The 18570-nt window shown below is 44.4% G+C and overlaps 1 protein-coding gene across 11 annotated transcripts in view; it reads right to left on the bottom strand.

The window, feature by feature from the left end:
* Positions 1–18570, bottom strand: part of BRMS1 (BRMS1 transcriptional repressor and anoikis regulator) — a 350478-nt gene that overhangs the window by 323545 nt on the left and 8363 nt on the right. The window lies entirely within an intron of this gene.

The raw sequence follows: 18570 nt of genomic DNA, 5'->3' as shown, positions 1-18570 counted from the left end.
TTTAATAACTGCGATACGTAATGAGATATTTTGTAGCGATGGTTTTAAGTAACTCTGCTAAATAAAATAAACTTGAAACTAAACTCTTGGGTTTATGTATCTAATGCCATTTGTCCCCAAATAGCCTCCAATTTTATCAAAGAGCGAATTCCTCTTGCCCTAGCTAGAGCTTTCTCAATTTCAAAAGTCCCTCTTACCATGACCCGCCATTCACCTATGGTGGGAGGTTTAAGGGAGATCCAAGCCCTAGCAATGGTAAGCCGAGCAGTCACTAATAGGATTGCGATAAGCCTCTTCAACCCTTAATTCTCTTCTCTGTAACCCAGCATAATTTCTATAGCTGTAGGGGGAAATTCTTTCATCACCTGAGCTACTTTATGCCAAAACAATTCCAGCTATGGGCAGGTAGCAAACATGTGTACTAAGCCTGCAGCATATATCCCGCACTTGAGACATTTTTTCCGATCTCCTCTTTGAACCGGTCGAGCCCAGCTAGCAATCTTCCCTGGAGTGTAATAGAGCATACATATTGTTCGGAATTGCTGTAGTCTTAAATTAACAGAATGAATTGACCCCTCTACAGTTTCTAGAGCCTGAGTGGTAATTAAGGGTGTTCTATTTATCCTCAAAATCTTAGTCCATCCTGCAGCAAGGTTTTCACACCCATTCTGTCTAATTTTGCTAAGACATAAATACATAATGCTAATTATTGACTTTAGTTTTTCTGCATGTGAGCAATCCCATATCTCTGACCTAGACACTACCTTTAATGCTAGATGTTTCACAAAGTAATCCCTAATTTGAAAGTACTTAAACAACATTTGGGCAGGGAGATTGTACAAAAGCTACAGATTCTCAAATGTGTTGAAGCCATTATCATACAAATGCCCCAGATGTTGAATCCTGAACATTTAGCAGCCATAGCACGCCATAAATGCACACTATGTATAATAATCTTAAACCTAACCCTTTTGAAATAGTTGGGGTAATTAGTTTTATATAGAAACATTTGACATTCAGATCCCAACTGTAGCCGGTAAAGAGAAAATTGATTTTCAGGATCTAGAAGGCTACGGAGATGTCCTGCAAATGCTGCCCAAAAATAGGTTTTAAAATCTGGAAAGCCAAGCCCCCCTGACTATATGGAGCTTTCAGTAAGTCTATAGCCCGTTGAGCTCTTTTGTACCCCCAGATAGAGCTACGTAACATACCTTCTAGCTTCCTAAAAAAAGCATTAGAAACAAGGAAAGGGATTGAGCGAAATAAATATAACAACTTAGGAAGTATCTTCATTTTTATGATGTTGCATCTAGCACCGATTGGGAGCTTGTGCCAAGTCTTAAGTCACTTAGCTGTAGCTTCTAACAAGGGCTCATAGTTCAATGTCGGTATTCGCTCATTCTGAGCGGATATCAGCAACCCGAGATATGTGGCCACTGAGCACACTCCTGTTACAGGTCTGTAAGGCCGAAAATTAGGAATTACTTGTGCCTTTTGAACATTCAGCTTATAGCCCGATAGACAACCAAATGTACTTGCCTCTTTTTCAATAAAACGTATTGCTGTCGCTCGATCAGTAGTAAAAACAGCAATATCGTCCGCATAAGCAGTTAACTTAAGTTGGCTTGTCCCAGATATCAATGGTGCGATTTGCATAGTAAATTGTAGCGCCCGAATAAATGGCTCAATATATAAAGCGAACAGCAGGGGAGAAAGAGGACATCCCTGTCTAGTACCACTTATTATAAGGGCGGATGATCGTAAATCTGCATAAAGCAATTTTGCCTGAGGTTCACAGTATAAACCCCGTACCCATTGATTACATTTCCCTCTAAACCCAAAAGCTGCCAATGAAGCCCATAAGTTATCCCAAACCACCCTGTTGAAGGCCTTCTCGGGGTCTAAAATAACATACCATGGTTTGTTGTTGTCTTTTTAGCAAGATCGACGGCCCCCACTGCAGTATTAACATGCATAGCAGTATCCCATCCCTGTATAAAACTGTGCTGTTGGTTGGATACTAGCCCGGGCATTATCTGGGCAAGGAGGGTAGCCAAAATTTTTGCAAAAATGTTCGCATCTGCATTGATGAGTAATTGGCCGATAAGAGCCACATTCCTCTGGAGGTTTATCCTTAAATGAAAATAAAAAAGCCTACGTTTGTCATATTCGAAGTGTCTGGAATCCTGCCACTAGATTCAATATGTTGTATAACCGCCTCCCAGGAAAAACTATTAGATTCTTAAAGGTTTTATAAAACCTTCCCATCCTCCCCTGCAGCCTGCCCAGAGGGAAGAGAAGAAATGGCCTCCTTTATTTTATCATGTGTAATTTCCTCCTCCAGTAAAGCAAATTCTCCCACACTCAAGCCTGATAAACTAAAACCTTGCAGATACAGCTGCAGGTTATTCTGCTCTGGTACTATGGGTTGTGCATGGAGTTTCTGACAGAACTTAGCAAATTGCTCCAAGATTGCCTGCGGAGTTGTCTGTAGAACATCATTTGTCCCTTTTATGGCTTTTATCCGGGTTTTAGCTCTCTTGTCCGCTACCTGATAGGCACGTACCTTCCCAATTTGCTCCTCATACTGTGAAGCCCTATATTTATTGTATTTTACGGCAGTCTTCTCCTTTAATGAACGACTCATAGCTGCCTTAGTATCTACCACCAAAAAACATACAGTTGCTCTTAGTCATTGGCCTTTCGTTGAATTGCATCAGCGTGTTGGAATTCCATAGCGAGCAAAGTTTGAAAAGCTACTCTGACCACAGTTTCCCGCTCCTTATTCTGCTGCCAAATGTATTGCTGAGTGACCCCTCTTAAAAACGCCTTTCGGGTGTTATTTTCAGCACACTTATTGTTTTCAATTTTTCCTTTTACACAGCGGATGAGAAAAGAGGATTGTCCTCAGCATAGACCCCTTCTGCTGGGCCGTTGACTGCTAAAGGCTAGTTCTTTATAGGTCTTTGTTTCTGTATAGCTGATAAAGGATTATTGATATCCTCTGTTGGTTCTACGCTTTCCAGGGGCCATGGAAGATCAGCTCTTAAAGTAGATGTTTCTCCAATCAAATCTTCAGCCAGCCCACCCGGCTTCTCCATTGCTGAATTCTCCCCCCTTAAATTTGCAACAGTTTGAAATTGTTTCATTTGTTGAATATTGACACAGTGGACGAGTCTAATTGAAACATTGTTTCTGCTCTCAAACAATAATTCCAGTGTATTCACTGTAGCTGTATCGGTTTCTTTATTTGTAAAGTTCTCTCTCCCTTGTTGGGTCAGGTCCTGCACTAATCCAGAGTACTAACCTGCATTTTGAATGTGCCCACTGCTTGATTGAGTCGAGGGGATTGCCTCTAGCAAAGTATCTACCATTCTGTCTCCATTCTGCTGCTCTGCTAAATTGCCACCTAAAAGCAGATCCACCGCCTTGCTTGATTGTAGCAATTTCAGCATAGGCATACCGACTCTGGACGCTACTCGCAGCATGCTTGATTATTGAGCTGCAGCCGGTATCCCCTCTAATCCACTGCTGATATTAGAGCCTCCTCCTGGGTTTACCGACACCTGAGCCGCTCAAGCACCTCTCGTTGTTGTCTTTGGTGGATCCATGTCTCGTCCTGTTCCCAGACCCAACGGCAGTCGCGACCAGCCGCCGACCGAGCGGCTTGATTCCACGAGCCAGCAGGCAACTCAGGAAGCAGGCAGGAGCCTTCCCGCAATTGCCACCAGCATTCGTCTTCAGACGCTGTGAAAACAGCATGCACAGCAAGTCTTTTTTTCCCTGTAACTAAGACTCTTTTCTGCAAGTTTCTTCAACTCAACATACCAATTATGTCTCCCATCTGCCTCACGTACGGGAGCCTTCCGTGTGCCTGCTCACCGTTGTGACGTAAATCCGTCATCTTCCCCCACTTGCGTGAAACAAATTAGTTTTATTTATTCATATTTTTTTTGTAGATCCATAGTCAAGCAACTGTAGATAAATAGTTATGGTTAAAAAAATGAGTTATTTATGCAGTAACATATACATGGTAAAAACATAGATTAATGTAACTGTCAGTAATATGTACATTTGTTAAGCAGTACTAATAAATAGCTATATATAATATTTTTTTTAATTGTGTACTGCATTGTTACAAGTGGCATGCTGTGTAGTGCCCAGGAGCCCAGGACTGGAATCCTGGTCGGCCTCTGGTCTCAACACAGCTGCCACCGTTGTGGAGCAGAGTAAGCTGAATCCCTATTGGCTAGCAAACCTTAACGCCCTGAATACCATTTATTTTTACATTCTGGTGTTTGCCCTTTTACTCACAGAAACCTGCATTGACCATGTAGAACAGTTTAATTCGCCAGAAGCAACAACGCTCTGGTCTAGGTTTTACCATCGCAATTGTGCCTCTCTAAGAGAACCCGTGTCTCTTTTCTCCCCTTCCCCATTTTCCCCTTGCTTTCTCTTTTGATGTATCGGAGTACATCGCCACCAGGGTGGGCCTCTGTGAAGCCTGGGATTCCGCAAGTGCATGTGAAGCCTGGGATTCCGCAAGTGCATATCCTTAGAAAAAGCTTACGGCAGGTGGAATTGTGTAAAACTCCCAAGCCAGATCACCCTTTCCTCTGTAAACCCAGCTACTCTGCAATGGTTTTGTGCAGTGTGTGAACCCTTACTGCCAGGGACCCAAATAAACCCCTTTATTTCTATTGCACAGTGCATCTCATCTGGAAGGGAAAGATGGGAATGTGTGAAATCCACAGCCGAGGACCCGAAGTACCTCCTGTCCTTCACAACACAGCTCTAGCTAGAATGATATAGGGGGCATGTCTGCAACCACACAGCCAGGTACTCAGAGCTCCTTTCTTTCCTGCTTACATCCCAGCACTTTTAGAAGAGACAGGTGGCAATGTGTGAAACCTCACAACCAGAGAACCAAATCATTTACATCATATCCCATGTAGGGGCAGGTGTGTCAAACCTCCCTGCCAGGAAATCAAGGAGCTCTCCTCCCTCCTAGGGAAGAGGGGAAATAATGAAACTTTGCAGCAATGGAACCAAAGGATGTCCCTTCCCTTTGGCACCATCAAAGCACAGCTCTAAAAGGAGCAGGTCGCAATGTGTGAAACCTCTTTATCTAGGAATCAAAGCGGCTCCATTCTTTCCCATACCCCCACTGCCCTGGAAATGGTTGGTGCAATGGATGAAACTTCAGATCTAGGTATTCAATGGAACTTCCTTCCATTACACCACAACTCTAGAAGGAGCAAGTGGCAATGTGTGCAAATTTCCTGCCAGGGAATCAAAGTGACGTCTTCCCTTCTCATACAACATTCCTTCTGGAACAGGCAGGTGAAATTGTGTGAAGTCTCACAGCCTGTGACTCAACACAACTCACTTCCGTCTTACACCACAGTTCTAGAAGTGGCAGGTGTCAATGTTTAAAACCTCCAAGTCAGAGAATCAAAGAGGCTCACAACCCAGATCCTCATGAAGAGCTATTTGGCAATATGTGTACCATACAATTCTGGGACTCAATAATAAAAACCTTCACATACACCACAGCTATAGAAGTGAAAACTGAAAATATGTGACACCTCTCAGCCAGTGGCTTAAACCCCCGCACCCTTACTTTCACACAACAGCGCTGGAAAGGATTAGTATCAATTTGTAAAACGTTCAAGTCAGAGAATCAATTGAGCTCCCTTCCCTCTCACACCACAGCTTCTCTGGAGCAGGCAAGTGAAAATGTGTGAAACGTCACAGCTAGGGACCCAATAGAATTTACGTCCTCACAATACGGCTTCAGAAAGGGAAATAAAAGAAACATCTCTACTGAGGACTCAAAGGAGTTCTCTTCATCACTATGTTCCCATAGAAGGGGCCAGGATATCAAAGCAGCTAACTCCATTCTCACATTACAGTCCCACTGAAATGGGCATGTAGCAGAGCATGAAGCCTGACAACCACCAACTCCAGGAAGCTTGCCACCCACCTGGACCAAAGTTCTAGACGAAAAGGACAGTAATTAGTAAAACCCTCACACCAGAGAATTAAAGCAGGAGCCTTTTCTCTCACACCTCCGCTATCCCAGCAGCAGTAGGTAGCAATGTGAACAATCATTGGCATAGCCAATAGGTCTTGCTTTTGGGACCGTATAAGTATTTAGTTATGCAGCACAATATCCTTGGTGCAACAACATAAACTGTTGCATGGGTAAATACTTATACGGTCCCATAGGCGAGAACTATTGGCTAGGCCAATGCTCGTATTTAATCTATATTTGGGGAGTTGGTTGTGCATAGGGCCCCCTCCCAGAGCACATTTGGGCCAGGGGAGATTTGGAATTTCAACCAGGGGTGCTAGAATGCTTTCCTGACTTGCATTATAGCCCATGACGACCTTGCTATGCCACTGAACGGTCCGCGTCTCTGTAAAATGTTGTGCCTCGTCCATAATGTAAGCTTTTCTTCTATTGAACAAGACAGTTGCTCATGGAGCAATGGGCATCAAAGGGAGATACTGTTATTCCGCTCATCCACACATCTCTCATTGCGCCATTGCAGCTCCTCGACTGCTTCTAGGCACAGCGGGCTGCAAGGCTAATATCACCTGCACTAAACGGAACATATAGCTTGAAAGTCAAGTCCTCTGGCTCTGAAGATACTCTTTCTGCTACTGATTCGCACAGGCCTTTGCAAGACGCACAGACGTAACCTGTGGCGCGTACGTGATACGCCCCTTCATGTTCCGCACACAAAGGGGCGCTGCTACACACCTGTGCCTCGCCAGTCACCTGAAAGGAGACCGCGCTCCAGAGGCTGGGGATGCTTCTAAACTGCGTGTGCAGTCTGATGTATCAGAAATGACAAGGAAACAAATCCGGGGAGGAGGGTGGAATAAAGAAAGGGGGGGTTGGCTCTTAAATAATTTTATATTCCTACGCAAAAACACACGCCAAGGTCAAAGCACCTATAAATGAAATTCAGAGCATGTGCATAAAAGTCACAACCAAGACTTAAAATAATAAAAAGTAATTTAAAAAAAACAGTCAGTGCTGCTTCATGACCAAAGGGGATGCTGATCTTCTTTAGGCGCCGACAGATGCTACAGTTACACAAAGAGGAGCAATAAATTGCTAAAAAAAAAATGATCTTTCTGACGCTTCAAGTACAAAACAAACAGCAGAGACCGCAAGCAAAAGCAGTCTTACTTCTTTGAGCACATGCACCCTCCCAGGATCTATTGATACTGTTTTTGTTCAATTATGCATGTGTGCCGAGTTCGTTGCCTTTCAGTAAGTGGTGGTATGAGCGCAGTTCAAAGAAACTGCATCCTGTGCAGGGCTTTTGAACAGCTCCGGCTCTCAGCTTTCATGAACTGCTAGGTTTCAGGGTCACCAGCGTACAGCTGTAAGTGCTTTCCGCTGCAGCAGTGACAAGTATGGGAGACTTACATCAGGCCTGCTCTTTCATCACTACATTACTCAGGACGTTTCTTCCATCAACTACAGCGCTTGAGAGCCACCACTCAAAACAGAAGGACGGCTCGATCGAAATGTTTGTAGTTCTGTAAATTACTGTTTTATACAGCAGCATATCCAGAGGCCACTAAGCATGGTGGGACTGCGGCACAACCCCGTACTATAAAGAGCATTAGCAACGGCAACATTGTGGCTTGCAAGTGCAAGAAAAGATAGGCATTCGTAAGTCTGCACAGTGCCAGGTCAAGGTGTAACCAGTTGCATGGCACAGCAAGCACGCAGAATAAAAATAACAAGCAATGGCCGCGTGGCCGTGAAAGTGACAAGGCTGCGCAAAACTGAAACAGAAATGAAGAGCTGACGAGGAGGGATTGAGAGACGGGAGGGGGTAGGGGGTAGGCGAGGGCATTCTTCCGCGCCATCAAAGAAACCAAATGGCGGCTGTGCGCGCGCTCTTATGCGCGTAATATCAAGCTGGTGGCCGGCAAGGTAGCACTTTTAAAAGCAACTACTAAGTGTTTCGGCCAGACATGCGCATGCGCTGAATCAGGCGAGACCTAAAAACCTAACACAGCTAGGGACTCAAAGGAATTTCCATTACTCACTTCCCTTCTCTCTCCCACATCATAACTTTCTGGAAGGGGCAGGTGGCAATATGTGAATCTTCGCAGCCTCTCAAAGGCATGCCCTTCTGTCTCACACCAGTTCTAGAAGGGCCATGTTTTAATGTGTCAGGAAATGAAGAGAACTCTCTTCCCTCTCACACCACAGATCTAGAAGGGGCAATGTATTAAACCTTGCAGGGAATTAAACGTTTTCTTCCCTCTGAAACTTCAGCTCTTCTGTAAAGAACAGGTGGCAATGTTTGACGCTCCCTTCCATCTCGTACTAGAGCTCTAGAAGGAGCTGGCAGCAATGTGTGAAATGTTCCTGTCCTTTCCTTTACACACCCCACCTTCTCTGGGAGGCACCTGGGACAATTTTGGAATCCTCCAAACCAGGAAATCATAGGCTACCCTTTTCACTTCACAGCCCAAGATGGGATAGATGGCAATATGTAAAATCTCAAAGCAGAGAAAGTAAAGGGGCTCCTTTTAAGATAGAAAAGATAAATAGTAAAGTGTGAAACTTTACATCCAAGGAAACAGAAGTTCTTGCATGGATCATAGCTTCATACAAGTAGCCTAAAATGATGCTTTGTTCGGGTGTGGGTCACGCACTCCTCAGTGAAGTTAGGGTAGACAGGTTGTGGTGTGCTTCAGAGATATCACCCCCTGACAAGGAAGGTGTGGGAATCAAACTCGTGGTTGGTGACACCTAGTGTAGATGCCAGCTCCCTGAGCACAACCTATGTGAAACAAACGAAGTTTCTATATCATATAATCCAAATGTCGCCAAAAAATTACACCAAAATTGTTGTCATGTTTCTCATGTTTAATTCACATGAATCTCATCAATGTCCACGAAATTCCAATACATTTATGCATCCAAATTCATTGTATAGGTAATCATATCCCAATGCATTTCGGACACATGGTCCTTCGTCAGGGGAATCCTAGAGAAATGATAATAAAGTAATCTAAGTATAATCCACCGAGTAACAAGTTAAAAAATACAGTTGTGCTCTAACGATTATGCATGCGTTTTTACGGATAGTAGTGAGTAGTGAGTCTAACGTGAAACAGAAAAGTGCACTGGAACGAGTAGATCCCGATGTCCCCAGACGTGAACAATAAATGAAACGAGCCAAGCTTACAACAAATACATGGGCAATTGTGCGGCACCTGTCTATGCCAACGCATTCATGATATACTTTGAGAATAACAACATTCTGAACCAGACACCTTGGATTACACATGCCATGACATTCTTGCGTTACATAGACGACATTTTTGTTCTATGGCGAGGAGACTATGACTCCCTACACAAAGCAGTAACTGATCTCAATCAAATAAACAATCGCATTCAATTTACATCGGAAATGAGTCAGCAATCCATCACCTTTTTGGATGTGAGAGTGACAAGGCTTCAAGATCACCTAGTGACCGATCTTTATAGAAAAACTACTGACAAAAATAACACCCTACACTATAGCTCTTATCACCAAAAACCATTGAAAAACCATCTGACATTTTCACAACTTCTCCGGGTGAAACGAATCACATCTGACACTACCAAATATGAGGAACAAGCTACCAACATGCTGGAACGTTTTGCAAAGAGAGGATACCCTCAAACCATTTTGGCCCATGCCAAAGAACGTTGTGACAGGATCACACGACAAGAGGCGCTGATCACTAAACCTAAGGACAACAAGAATAGACCAGTGGTCGTATCCAAGTATTCCGAGGCCTCAAGGGCATACAAAACTGCCATCCTAAGACACTGGCCAATTATCTGTCGAGAACAGGATTTCAATAGTATTTTCAGTAAGCAACCACTATTTGCCTATAAAAGAGGTAACAATCTCAAAGAACTCATAAAAAATCCTAAACCTACATCCACGATCAAATACAAAGGCAATCAACCTTGTCTCAATTGTCAAAACTGCAACAACATGATCAAAGGTCCGGTGATCAAACACCCTATGAAGGGCACCGATATCAAATTGAAATTGAATGCCACATGTGACACTGAAAATGTCGTGTATATTGTCAAATGCCCCTGTGGACTGATATATACTGGGAAAACCACACGCAAACTGAAACAGAGAATAAATGAACACAAGAGCAACATAAGAACTGTTAACATGAAATCTAATTTGGCAATTCATTTCAAAGACAGCAGACATAACATCAGTCAGCTTAGGTTCGCTGCAGTGGAGGTGGTCAACAAGCATGACGACAGAGACAATAACAACTTTTTATTGCAGCGTGAAAACCATTGGATCAAATTCCTTCAATCAATGAAACCTTCTGGTCTCAATGATCGGATGGAATTTCAATGTTATTTGTAGAGTACTCCATTATTTTTGTGGAAATGTGACTTTGACATGCATCGTTTTTGTTATCTGTTTATTGGCACGCAACCTTGATATTACTTTAACCTTCTCCTTGCCTAGTTTTATTTTTTATTTCTCGTTTCACTTTTCATCCCTTTTCTTTTACATCCTACTGATTGCTTATTTACTCTGACCCTTTGGTCTCTCCGTGGCACCATCCCAATATGGCCGCTAAACTCACAGTCCTCTTTCCATACACACTGTTCTTCTCTCATTTACTTCCGCATACACGGAACGCTTGTTTCACACATCATGGCGAAGGGCGTACTGGCAGGACGCGTGATCTTGCTTTGATTTCTCCGTAAGTGCTAACACACTACTATATGCGTCCTCACTTGGCTAATGACTCGCGGACTTTTTTTTACTAGGGTGATGTTTCCCCGTTCACGGTGACTTTTAAATCATTTCCTTTTCTCCGGTGACACTCAACCTGCTTGGGTCTTGTGTAGCTTTTTGTATTTGTTGTAAGCTTGGCTCGTTTCATTTATTGTTCACGTCTGGGGACATCGGGATCTACTCGTTCCAGTGCACTTTTCTGTTTCACGTTAGACTCACTACTCACTACTATCCGTAAAAACGCATGCATAATCGTTAGAGCACAACTGTATTTTTTAACTTGTTACTCGGTGGATTATACTTAGATTACTTTATTATCATTTCTCTAGGATTCCCCTCACGAAGGACCATGTGTCCGAAATGCATTGGGATATGATTACCTATACAATGAATTTGGATGCATAAATGTATTGGAACTTCGTGGACATTGATGAGATTCATGTGAATTAAACATGAGAAACATGACAACAATTTTGGTTTAATTTTTTGGCGACATTTGGATTATATGATATAGAAACTTCGTTTGTTTCACATAGGTTGTGCTCAGGGAGCTAAAATTATGCTTTTCCATCTTATGCCCCAGTCCAGCAAAAAACAGATGCCAGAGAATCAATGGAGCTTTTACCTTTCTCTAAGAGCATTTGAAAGAGGGCAAGATGTTTTCAGTCACTCGGAGATCAGTTTCTGTAAACAGGGTTGCAAATCATGCTCTTATCTCGTTACATTGCTGTGCATTCAAAGGCTGAAGTCAAATGTTAGAGGATGTTTTCTGACGGCGTGTGTTTTCTGCCCCCTCGCTTTCAAGCACCCAAGCTGCCTCTGCCATCCAGTTTAGTGCCGTGCACACTCCTGCCTGCCGGGACATACAGTTCCTCATATGTTTACAACGCGCTTCTTTTGCCGCACCACTGCTGCAGGGATTACATGCTCCATCGTGCCCAGTACTGACTCGCTTCCCTGCTGACGTCACCAGCTGGCTGTTGTACAGAGGTGTATGGTGTTACTCGGTGATTGCTGTACTGGTCGGTTTCTCACAGCTGGACCCCTTGCCCAAACTCAGTGTTGTATTTTTAAGAGTCGCTACAACCCAGCTACAAAAATTCCAAATCCCACCAGCAGTCATGTTGGGTGAGGGTACCTCAAAAGTGTAATACAGGGTGTTTACAGTGTTACAATACACTAAGGTGGCACGTTCCATCCCACCCCACGGTCCTCTTTCATAGATGTGAAAAACAGCTTTGGTGATGTCTAGCCACGGTGCTAAGTGCGCTGCTCAAGGTGCTACAGAGACAGACCTACACCTGTCCCACAGACATGGTCTCTACTTTGGCTTCGTTGGGCCAGTGCTCATGATCGTGTCAGCCCTGCAGTTTGGAGAGGTGAGTGAAACACCAGTGGAGCAGGCGTGTGACAGAGTACAGACCAAAGACGTGAACAGTACAGGACTCGAGGCAGGTAATGGTTACTAGAGAACTTATTAACAACTCGTGGGCTTTCCGTTTAAAAGCTTTGTTGTCTGAAACGGGCGGGTTGTCCAGTTGATTCAGCTGAAAAAGACTGCAATTCCCAGACTGCAGTGTATTGTTAAGTGGTAGTAACTTGAAATTACGTTTTTGGCTTTGTATTGCCTGATCATTGTCCTTTTCTACTATTCCATTAGCTGATATTATCGAAACCCAGTTCAGTCAGATGCTGAGCCAAACAGAGTGCTCAGCTTTCATTTGCAGCAGGATGGAGATGGAAACATAGCGTTCCATATTCACTGTCTTCGCCTAGGGGAGGTCACGCGATGAGTTCTCATATCAAGTGAGATGTAGGTCTGGATTAGTCTGTTGCATAGGAAAATTAATGTGTATATGATGACTGTTTTTAGGTCGAGCCTAACTTTAGCTCCTTATATTTTGTTTCTTTAAGAAGGAACACATTACTTTTCCAAAAGGGTTTCACTACTTTCCCATGCCTGCTGATAAGGGGCGTTATTCCCTAAAGTGACCTCACAGGATTATAGCACATACTGATGTGGCCTTTTGTATAGACTGTTAATCACACCATCAGTAAGCGTAAAATGGAGGCTGAGTTAAAGTTCAGCATTCAATTTATTTAAAAAACATCATGCGCCAGAAGGAAATTATTTCAGTACAAGCAAACATTTCTGCAATTTTAATCCGCAAATTTCTTTTGAAGTGAAAGGAAAAACTCCTAAGTTGCTCATGCACATCTTCAAAGTTACTTTAAGGTTTATAATACAGTAGCAACAGTGTTTCTCCATTCTGTGTATTTTAAATAGCTTTTTTAACTGTTGTATTTGCTGATTTTTTTAAAGAGCTTAATCAATGGGATTGTTTAGTTTTTAATGGTTTGGGGTATTTAATGTGTCATGGTTTAACGTGCCTCTCATATCTTATTGCACTAAAACTCGTTTTGTCTTCATTTTCACTTATGAAAGCACTTCCAGACATGCAAGTTCAGACTATCAGTTGTACAGAAATACACTGTAATAAGTACTTCTTAATGCAGTGCTATAATGTGCCTATTGGTGTCAGAGCTTCTTTGTTGAAGAAATACAAGTTTTTTAATTTTGAAGAGAGTTTATCATTTTTTCATTAACCCGTTGTTTCCGTGCGCGGGTGGGGCCGCGTCTGCCGTTGGACGTGCGCAGCACTACAAAGGTAGTGCTCGCAACGGCCAACGGCAGCACGCAACGGGTTAAATAGCCACATTTACATACCCTACCTAGTCACTTCCTATGTACTTATTCTTCCAGGTTCCTTTCTCACTTTTGTATACTCCCCAGCCCCCTTAGATCATTGATATATTTTAATATATACTCCTGACTGTCAGGTTCACAAATCCCCCCCCCGGTCTGTGTTTATATGAGCCCTGTGGTTTCTTGGACATACTCCTCCTAGTTGGTTTCAAGATATCTCGCCGGCTGTGAGCTTGTTGGTGATCGGCAAAGGTCACCATTTCAATCGCTCATTCCAAGGACCTTTCAGTGCAATTCCAAACCCTTTACCAAAAGAATGGGGTAACCATCCAGTTAGATGAGTTGTTACTAGAAAACAAACAGTTGGAATTCATGCAACTTCCAAAACAGACTAAATCAACATAAACTGTGCGGTATGGTGGTCACTATATCATCTATCTGCACTGGGAAACACACTCATCTTGCTTATCCCTTTTGGTTACATACAAATCATGATTTGTGTGTCAAATAAACAGTGAAGGATTTTCATAACCTTTTGTACAAGAAACCAATTCAATAAGCCTGTCCAGAAACCCTGATTTCGCCGGTGCCGTCGAAATATTACAGGGATTTACATTCAAGTGGGCAATTTTTCAGGTTTCAACTGACTCTCCAGGTTGAAAAGGGTTCCTTTTTTCTAATCAACATGTTTCTCTCACTTGTTTCTAGACGAAGGACTGACTTTAGAGGGGTATACCTACAAAAAGAAACTGCATCATCAAATTAGGTAAGAAGAGTGCTTAGCAAGGTAGTCCCCATTTGGCTACTCAATTCTTAGCTACATTTGTATGACTAAAGAAAATATAGAAGTTCGTTTGTATATTGTTCTGAAGCTTATAAACATCTTTGGGTATCAGGAAGCCATGTCACAGGTCTCAGTGCCAAGAGCTTGCAGAAGTTCAATGATCGAGAATACATTCTAATCAGGTCTTAAGACAGGGTCATCAATCAAGAGCATACTCGTGCTGCAAAAAATCTGCTTCAGAGTCTGGGGTTTATAATTAGGCAATTCCAAATTGTAGCCATCACACTCAGAACATTGAGTTTCTACATTTCCAGATCAATAACCCAGTGCAGAGCATAACAAGCATTGGCATAGCCAATAGGTCTTGCTTTTGGGACCTTATAAGTATTTAGTTATGCAGCACATTATCCTTGGTGCAACAATATCAACCGTTGCATGGCTAAACACTTATAAGGTCCCAAAGGTGAGTCCTATTGGCTATGCTATGTGACGAATCAAACAAAACCATAATTTGCCACGGTCAAAGTTAGACTGCTTTGTCAATGCCTAAACCGACATTAAAATCAGAACTTACCTGATGAATGTAAATATTAAATGAGGATGGTAAGTAGGTAATCCTTAGGAAAATCTATAAATATTCATGATAGAAGGAAAGAAAAAGGAGTTGAGATGGTTGAAGTGTGCAACAAGAGGTAGGAAACAATTCTGGTTAAGAGGATAGCTTTTATTGGGAGGGCCAACTTTGTTACTGCAGCCATTAAATGGGCGGTAATGAAGCACAGAAGGATTTTAGGATTTGGTCACTTCAGATTCAAAGACAACTCACGGAAAGCCTGTCTTCAGAATGAGGTCGGCAGGGTTGGGTCAATTGGCAGCAGACGAGACCTGACCTCGTTGACTTTGAAGTGGAAGTAAAGCGGCATGTCACTGTACATTGGTTACATGTGGATTGGGCTCTACCGTTTTAGAGAGGATTTTTAAGACAGCTGCAAAGGTGCTGTCAGTTTCTGGAATGTGTGCTACTGTGTGACAGGGTTTGAATTATCCCTAATTAAAACCGCATGAGCATTCCAGCGTGCAGATCCCTCCTTACAGCCGAACTTTTGATGTTGTGAATATAATGAGGCTGAACCCTTTTGTACTGGTTCCTAGAAGTAATGCATGAATACCTTTTTATTTCTTAGAAATACGGAGGTATGCTGTGTCCTGCAGTATATTGTCTAACACAAAACAGAGGTACAGGCCTCTTCGGTAGGTGTAACAATCTATTAAAGAAAATCTGCTAGAAAAATTACCCAAGGCACAGCCGCCGTCTGCTTGTGGCCGGGAAAGCCACTGTGTACAATTATTTTCATTTTAAAACAAAAACCCTTTCCTTCTGGCAAGCAGAATAAAAAGAAAATCCCATGCAGCCGGGATGTGGACTTTGTTGGGCTAGTACGTCTCGCTTGGGATACAGTGTAATATTCGCAAAGCTGATGTGCAGGAGATGGGGATTAATTAACTTGTGACTCAAGAAGAAAGTGACTTAGCACCGAGTGAACAAAGCACTGTGACAAATTGATGAAATGCTGTCGCATAGGCAGTATGGAGGTAAATTCTGGTCTGTGACAGTAAAAATTCAAGGCAAATGGTCGAAATTCAGCACAAAAAGTATGTTTTACAGACACATCTTAGGAGGTCAGGCAATAAAGTAAAATTAAATAGACAGCTGACAAGTCAAAATATATATACATTTTTTTTACTTGTGTTTTATTCAAATATTGCACAAACATCACAGTACAGATTGGGCCACTGAAAGCTTGGAGATAGATTACTTCTTATTTGTTTTGCGGCCGTGAAAGTGAAACCGATCGCGCTAAGGGATGCGGAAAAAGCGAAAGCAGGGAAAAACAAAAACAAACAGCGTTTCCCTTGCGGGAGCGAGCAGCGGCACCATCTGTTTGAAAGTTAATTACAAACAGATGTCGCTAAAGCTCGCTCCCGCAAAGGGAAACGCCAAACGCGCACGCTTTGCCATTGAAAGCAATGCAAAGCGTGCACGTTTTTGGGCGAAAAAGCAAATCGATTTTAAGAGGTCTCCTATGCAGAGCATGCACGCAGCGTAGGGGAGACCTAAAAAAGGAAACTTAGGAAGCCCTTTGAGTGATCCTGTTCTCTTTGAGAACCTTGGACCGAAGACCAGCTAACCACCACCCTCGCCCAGAGCCCACCCACCGACCCCGCCCGCAACTTCAGACAGTGGATCGACGACTGCGCCAACACCCTCGCCCCACTCAAGAAACCCTCCAACAGCCACACCAGCAAGAAAGCCACCTGGTTCACCAAAGACCTCCAGGAAGTAGTGTGGCTCACTGGTTAGAGGTGGCAGACCCGAGAGCAGAGGACGGCCCGGGACCAGGGTTTGATTCCCGGCGCGGCAGGTTTCTGGACCAGGGTCAGCGGACTCGATAATTCTCTCGCCTCGGTGCCCACTCTGATCAGCGATCACACTCGGCAACTCTGGGCATTAGCTTGCCTCATCTTCACTAACGGCCCCACCAGACCGCCGGGGATGCGTGGTCTCACCCTGGAGATACCCATTAAGGGACCATCTCTCAGGGAAGCCAGGAAGGGTTTCGCAGCGGTCGAAGCGCCTTGGGACCCTACGGGTAAGTAGTGCGCTTTATAAATGCCAATACAGTCCTCCAAACGAACATGCGGAAAACTGGAGAAGAACTGGATCGGCGAACAAACACCGGACAGCTACACAGCCCACAAGAACGCCACCCGCAGTCACCATCACCTCAACAGATCCGCCAAAAGGGCCTCACTCAAAGACCGCCTAGATAACAACGCACACAACAGCAAAGAGCTCTTGAACATCGTGAAGGAACTCTCCAACACCAGCTCCAACACCAACACCAACGACATCCCACCTTCGCAAGACCTGTGTGACTCGCTGACCACCTTCTTCCACCGCAAGATCGCTAACATCCACGAAAGCTTCAACGTCACGACCGCCCCAACAACCACTGAGACCTCCGCCCCCACGACCACCACCCGCCTGCTCTCCTAGACCACCATCAACGACGAGGACACCAGCAAGATTATGAACACCATATACTCCGGATCACCATTAGACCCATGCCCACACCACATCTTCAACAAAGCCAGCACAGCCATCGCACCCCATCTGCGGAAAGTAATCAACATCTCCTTCGAGACAGCAACCTTCCCGGAAAGCTGGAAGCACGCCGAGATAAGCGCTTTACTCAAGAAACCCAAGGCGGACCCCCAAGGACCTCAAGAACTTTCGGCCCATCTCCCTGCTCCTGGCTTAGAACATCAAGAAAACAGTCAACAAACAACTGACCCGCTACCTCAAGTAGAACAGCATCCTAGACCCGTCCCAGTCCGGGTTCCGCAGCAACCACAGCACCGAAACCGCCCTCATCGCCGCCACCGATGACATCAGGACCCTGCTAGACAACAGAGAAACAGCAGCCCTCAACCTCCTGGACCTGTCAGTCGCCTTCGACACGGTCTGCCACGGCACACTAGGAACACGCCTACACGACGCCGAGATCCAAGAGAAGGCCCTGGACTGGACCACATCCTTCCTCTCCGGTAGAACACAGAGCGTCCGCCTCCCCCCTTCCGCTCCAATGCCACCAAGATCATCTGCGGCATACTCCAGGGCCCATCCCTCAGCCCAACGCTGTTCAACATCTACATGGCACCTCTCGCCCACATCGCCCGACAGCACAACCTCAACATCATCTCCTACGCCGATGACACCCAGCTGATCCTCTCCCTCACCAAAAACCCTCACACCGCCAAAACCAACCTCCACGAAGGAATGAAGGCCATCGCCAAATGGATGAGGAACAGCAGACTGAAGCTGAACTCGGACAAGATGGAGGTCCTCATCCTCGGTTCCACCACTTCAGCCTGGGACGACTCCTGGTGGCCGACCACACTGGGATCAGCTCCAACACCCACCAACCACGCACGCAACCTAGGGGTCATCCTCGACTCCAACCTCTAAGCAGGTCAACGCTGTCTCCTTCTCCTGCTTCAACACCCTCTGCATGCTCCGCAGGATCTACAAGTGGAACCCCACCGAAACGAGAAGAAAGGTCACACAGGCCCTTCTCAGCAGCAGGCTGGACTACGGAAATGCTCTCTACGCGGGAACTTCGGCCAAACTCCTGAGAAGGCTGCAACGCATCCAGAACGCCTCTGCACGTCTGATCCTCGACTTCCCCCACCACAGCCACATCACA

Source organism: Lissotriton vulgaris, chromosome 9, assembly GCF_964263255.1.
Source record: "Lissotriton vulgaris chromosome 9, aLisVul1.2, whole genome shotgun sequence".
NCBI lineage: Eukaryota > Metazoa > Chordata > Amphibia > Caudata > Salamandridae > Lissotriton > Lissotriton vulgaris.
This window is presented reverse-complemented; position numbering and strand designations above follow the sequence as displayed.